The 6,299-nt window shown below is 32.4% G+C and overlaps 1 non-coding gene and 1 pseudogene across 1 annotated transcript; one reads left to right on the plus strand and one right to left on the minus strand.

Moving 5' to 3' along the window:
- Positions 1 to 258: 258 nt before the first annotated feature.
- LOC117201664 (U6 spliceosomal RNA) lies at positions 259 to 363 on the plus strand. The gene has a single exon (XR_004483730.1). It is a non-coding gene; the product is annotated as a U6 spliceosomal RNA (small nuclear RNA).
- A 5,622-nt stretch (positions 364 to 5,985) lies between these two features.
- On the minus strand, positions 5,986 to 6,095 carry LOC117201661 (uncharacterized; annotated as a pseudogene).
- Positions 6,096 to 6,299: the final 204 nt, after the last annotated feature.

Below are 6,299 nucleotides of genomic sequence, written 5' to 3' on the forward strand. Positions count from 1 at the left end.
TGTTCTTTCCTGTTTTTGCAAAAATACCGTTGTGATTTTGATAGGCATTACATTGACTCTAAGTTATTTTGGGTAGTATGTACATTTTAACAATATTAATTCTTCCATTCAATGAATACAGGATATCTTTCCATTTGTATGTGTCTTCACTGACTTCATTCATTAGTGATGTAGATGTCAGTATACAAGTCTTTCACATACTCCATTCTTTTTGATGCTATCATAGATGGGATTGTTTCTTTAATTTCCTTTTCTGATGCTCACTTTGTCTGCACATATACTAAAATTGGAACAATACAGAGAGGATTAGCATGACCCCTGAGCAAGGATGACATGCAAATTCATGAAGCATTCCATATTTTTTTGCAGTGACATGGATGAACCTAGAGATTGTCATACTGAGTGAAGTAAGTCAGACAGAGAAGAACAAATGTCATGTGATATCACTTATATGTGGAATCTAAAAAAAATGGTACAAATGAACTTATTTATAAAACAGAAATAGAGTTACAGATGTAGAAAACAATCTTATGGTTATTGGGGGGAGAGGGGAAGAAGGAATAAATTGGGAGATTGGAATTGACATATACACACTACTACATATAAAATAGATAGCTAATGAGTACCTACTGTATAGCACAGGGAACTTTACTCAATATGCTGTAATGACCTATATAGGAAAAGAATCTAAAAAAGAGTGGATATATGTATATGTATAACTGATTCACTTTGCTGTACAGCAAAAAGCAACAAAAAATGTAAATCAACTCTACTCCAATATTTTTTTTAATTTCTTTTTCTGATAGTTCATTTTTAATGTACAGAACTGCAACTGTTTTTTGAATGTTAATTTTGTATCCTGTGACTTTACAGAATTCAGTTATTAGTTTTAACAGATTTTTTGTGCAGTCTTTAAAGTTTTCTACACATAAGATCCTATCATCTGCAAACAGAGATAATTCTACTTCTCACTTTCTGATTTGGATGTCTTTTATTTCTTTCCTTGGCTAATTTCTCTGGCTAGGACCATGATTAGTTTTTAGAATCTAACCCTCATTTACAAAGTCAATTCTGCAGATCAAAGTTGTTACTGTGGAGGTCTTTCTGAGAATGTACATTAACTAAACAAATAGTTAATCAATTACAAAGATATTAAATTTGTTTAGTAACATGCATAGTTGTGAATGAGTGTCGATAGGAAAAACGAGTTCATAAATGTAAGTGGTGAAAATACCAGCTATACCAACATAGAGGTACTGTGTTGAAAGTATGATGTGTTTCAAAGTGATTATAAGACTTTCAAACTAATTTCATATAGACATAATTTTTTAAATTTTATGTTGTCTAATGCATAAAACCATTACTAATATTTTACATTTTATAAACTTTGATTCCATATAAGCTTGAGAATTTGTCTTATTTTAATTAAAAATTTTTCTACTTCTGGAAAATTGGGGCTGATATTGCTTCCCACTCCTTTCTACTCTAATATTAGACTCATAATTATATACATGGTTATGCTTCTGGCCATGGTTCTTAAATTCAAAGTATCATCTGGAAACCAATGTCTTAGTTTTTACTTATTACACTGAGGAAACTTGGGAAAGTCTTAGGGGGAAGTCCTAAAATTCTGCAAACCCCTGTCTCAAATCTATCTTAATGAATATTGCCAAATACTGGGTTGGTCTGTTAGACTCAGTTACTACAGTTGTCCCTTGGTATCCATGAGGGATTGCTTCTAGAACCCAGCACAGATACCAAAATCCGAGGATGCTCAAGTCCCTTATATAAAATGACATACAATTTGCGTATAACCTACATATATCCTTCTATATGCTTTGAATTATCTCTAGATTATTTATAGTACCTAAAACAATGTAAATGCCATGTAACTGGTAAATACAATGTAAATAATTGTCAGCATGCAGCAAATTCATGTTTTGCTTTCAGGAACTTTCTGGAACTTCTTTTTGGTGAATATTTTTCATCTGTGACTGATTATATCTGTGGGTTAGGAACTCACAGATATGTAAGAGCAACTGCTTTCTTTTCTGGACACTTCCCATAGTTCACATTGGAAATGTCAGATATTAATTTATCGGAAAATAACAGGTATTAACTTTCCTAGCTTTCTTTACAGCTAAAGATGTCCATGTGACACAGTTCTGGAAAGTGGAATCCAAGGAGAAATCTATTGGAGGATTTCTAGAAAATTTTTTCCTCCCTGATGAAACAGGAGAGGAATGCAAGAAGAGCTCCTTTTCCAAATCTTATTTTTTCAACCTTTGGAGATGTTTATGTGAGATTGTGATAATTAGAGCTGTGACAGTCATCTTGTGGTGATCAAGTGACAAGACTGAAGAATGGAGGATGTAAAATAATGTAAAATGCCAAGAAAAGAAAACAAGGGAGGAACAAAAGAGGTGCAAAAACAGACAAAAAAATTAACAAAATGGAAATAGTAAGTCCTTATTTACCAATAATTATTTTAAATATAAATGGATTAAATTTCCCAATCAAATGACAGAGTGGCTAAATGGATTTAAAAAAAAACAAGATCTAACCAATATGTCATCTATCAGAGATACATTTTAGAGTTAAGGACACACAAGGCTGAAAGTAAATGAGTGGAAAAAGATGCTTTATGCCAACGGTAACACAAGAAATTATAGATAGCTATACCTACATCAGATAAAATAGACTTTGAGTTAAAAACTGTCACAAGAGACAAAAAAAGTTATTACATAATGATAAAGGGTCACTTCATTAGGAAGACGTAACAATTATAAATATATATACACCCAGTATCAGAGTACTTAAATATATAAAGCAAATATTAAGAGATCTGAAGTGAGGAATAGACAGCAATACAATAATAGTAAGGGATTTCAATATCCCACTTGAAATAATGGATATTGTAATATCTCCTCTTTCATTTCTAATTATATTTATTTGAGTGTTTTCTCTTTTTTTCTTATTTCAGCTAAGGGTTTGTTGATTTTGTTTGTCTTTTCAAAAATTATCTTAGTTTTGTTAATATCTGATATTCAAAAAGGGTACTAAGAACACAAAATGGGGAACGAATAATCTCTTCAATAAATGGTGTTGGGAAAACTTGGTATTCACATGCAGAAGAATGAAATTGGACCCTTATTTCATACCATACACAAAAATCAACTCATAATTGATTAAAGACAAACACAAAACTTGAAACCATAGAACTACTAGAAGAGAACATGGGGAAAAATCTTGACATTAGCCTGAGCAATGATTTTTTTGGATATGACGTCAAAAGCACAGGAAAAAAAGTAAAAATAGACATGTGAGATTACATCAAACTAAAAAGCTTTTGCACAGAAAAGGAAACAATGGAGTGAAAAGGCAACCTATGGAATGGGAGAAAATATTTGAAAGCTATATATATGATAAGGGGTTAATATCCAAAACATATAAGGAACTCCTTCAATTCAAAAGCAAAAAAAAAAAAAAAAAAAAAAAATCCCAAATAACCCAATTTTAAAAAAGAGCAATGGACTAGAATATCAACCAGTTTCTTCAGGAAGACATGCAAATGGCCAAGATGTATATAAAATGATGTTCAACATCACTAATCGTCAAAGAAATACAAATCAAAACCACAATATGATATCATCTTACACCTGTTAGAAATGTCATTATCAAAAGATGAAAGATTAACAAGCATTGGTGAGAATGTGGGAGAAAGGGAACCTTTATACACTATTGGTGGGAAATGGAAATTGGTTCAGCCATTATGGAAAACAATATGGGGTTCCTCAAAAAATTAAAAATAGGATTGCATATGATCCAGAAATCCCATTTCTGGGTATATAGCCAAAGGAATGGAAATTAGAATCACCTGATACAAGAGATATCTGCCCTACATGTTTACTGCAACATTATTCGCAATAGCCAAGATATGGAGACAAACTAAATGTTGACCAATGGATGAATGGATAAAGAATGTGTGTGTGTGTGTGTGTGTGTGTGTGTGTGTGTGTGTGTGTATATATATATATATATACATATATGAATTATTAAGCCTAAAAGGGAGGAAATCATGTCAATTGTCCCAACAAGAATAGAGCTAGAAGACATTATGCTAAGTGAACTAGCAAGCCACAGAAAGAAATATACTGCATGATGCCACTTATACATGGAATCTATAGTCAAATAAAACAGTCAAACTCATAAAATCAGAGGGTAGAATAGTGGTTTCCAGGGTCTTGGGGGGAAAGGGAAGTGGGGTAATGTTGGTCAAAGATTACAAATTTTCAGTTATGCAAGGTGAATAAGTTCTGGAGGTCTAATGTACAGTATGGTGACAATAGTTAACACTACTGTATTGTATACTTGAAATTTGGTAAGAGGGTAGATTTAAGTATTCTCATCAGGAAAAGGTAACTATGTGATGTGATGGATAAGTTAATAAATTTCATTGTGGTAACAACATATATGTATGTAAAAACATCAATTGTACACCTTAATTATATACATTTTAATCTGTCATTTGTACCACTATAAAGTTGAAGAAAATTTTTGAAGATTGAATTCATACTATTTTTTTGATCTCAACAGAATGAAAGTAGAAATCAGTAACATAAGGAAAATGGGAAAATTCACAGATATGTGGAAATTAAACAACACACTCAAAGAACGAATAAATTAAGAAATCACATTGTGGTAAAAAATGTACTTGATATGATCTTAAATATGTTAAGGCTTGTTTTGTGGCCTACCATGTGATCTCTACGGGAGAATGTTATAAATGTGCTTTAGAATAATGTGTATTCTTCTGCTGTTGGGTGGAAAGTTCTGTAAATGTCTGTTAGGTTCATTTGGTCTATAGGATTCAAGTTCACTGATTCCTTACTGATCTTCTGTCTGAATAATTTATCTATTATTGAAAGTGGGGTATTGAAGTCTCTTTCTGTCTTTAGATATATCAATATTTGCTTTATATTATTAAGTCTTCTGATGTTGAGTGTGTATATTTATAAATGTTATATCTCCCTCTTGAATTTACTCCTTTGGTATTATGTAATGACCTTCTTTGTGTCTTATGACACTTTTAGACTTAAAGTTTATTTTATCTATTATTAGTATAGTTACTCCTCCTTCCTTTGTGTTACTATTTGCATGAAATACTTGTTTCCATCTATTCATTTTCAGCTTATGTGTGCCTTTAAATGTAAGATGAGTCTCTTGTAGACAAATATGGTTGGATCCTGTGTATTTTTTTTTTTAAATCCATTTGGGTACTCTGTGCTTTTTGATTGGTGAGTTTAATCAGTTTACATTTAAAGTAATTATTAATAGGTAAGAACGTACTATCACATTTTGTTAATGTTTTCTGTCATTTTTCTGTCTATTTTTTTGTTCATTTTTGTCTACCCCCCACTGGAAATCTCATAATACATATTTTGGTCTGCTTGATGTTGTCCTATAAGTACCGTCATCAGTTTTCTTCATTCTTTATTTATTTATTTACTTATTTATTTGTTCTTGAGACTTGATAATTTTAATTGTCTATCTTCAAGTTCACTAAACCTTTCTTCTGTCTGTTCAAATCTGATTTTGAACCCCTCTAGTTAATTTTTTTATTTTAGTTACTGTACTTTTTAGCTCCATAATTTCTGTTCAGTTCCTTTTTATAATTTCCATCTTTTGTTGGTTTTCTCATTTTGTTTATACATCATTTTCCTGATTTCCTTCCATTCTTTTTTTTTTTTTTTTTTTTTTTTTTTTTGCGGTATGCGGGCCTCTCACTGTTGTGGCCTCTCCTGTTGCAGAGCACAGGCTCTGGACATGCAGGCTCGGCGGCCATGGCTCACGGGCCCAGCTGCTCCGCGGCATGTGGGATCTTCCCGGACCGGGGCACAAACCCGTGTCCCCTGCATCGGCAGGCGGACTCTCAACCACTGCACCACCAGGGAAGCCCCCTTTCATTCTTTTTAAATTTATTTTTTAACCATATTTAGATGTCACCAAGTAGATGGCAGTGTCTTAACTGTCAGGCCTGAAGGCCTCTTCCATGCATCAAGGGAAAACTAACATTTTCTCCTTTCAGATAACAGCTGATTTCCTTCAGTTCTTTGTTTGTGTTTTTCCTTAGCACTTTGAGCATATTTAAAACATTTGTTTTAAAGTCTTTGTGTAGTAAGTTTGATGTTTTGGGCTTACTCAGGAATGATTTCTTTCAACCTAATTTGTTCATTAGAATGAGCAGTGCTTTCCTGTTTCATATTATGCCTTGTAATTTCTTTTTTCAAAGCTTGCCA

This window comes from Orcinus orca, chromosome 6 (assembly GCF_937001465.1).
Source record: "Orcinus orca chromosome 6, mOrcOrc1.1, whole genome shotgun sequence".
NCBI lineage: Eukaryota > Metazoa > Chordata > Mammalia > Artiodactyla > Delphinidae > Orcinus > Orcinus orca.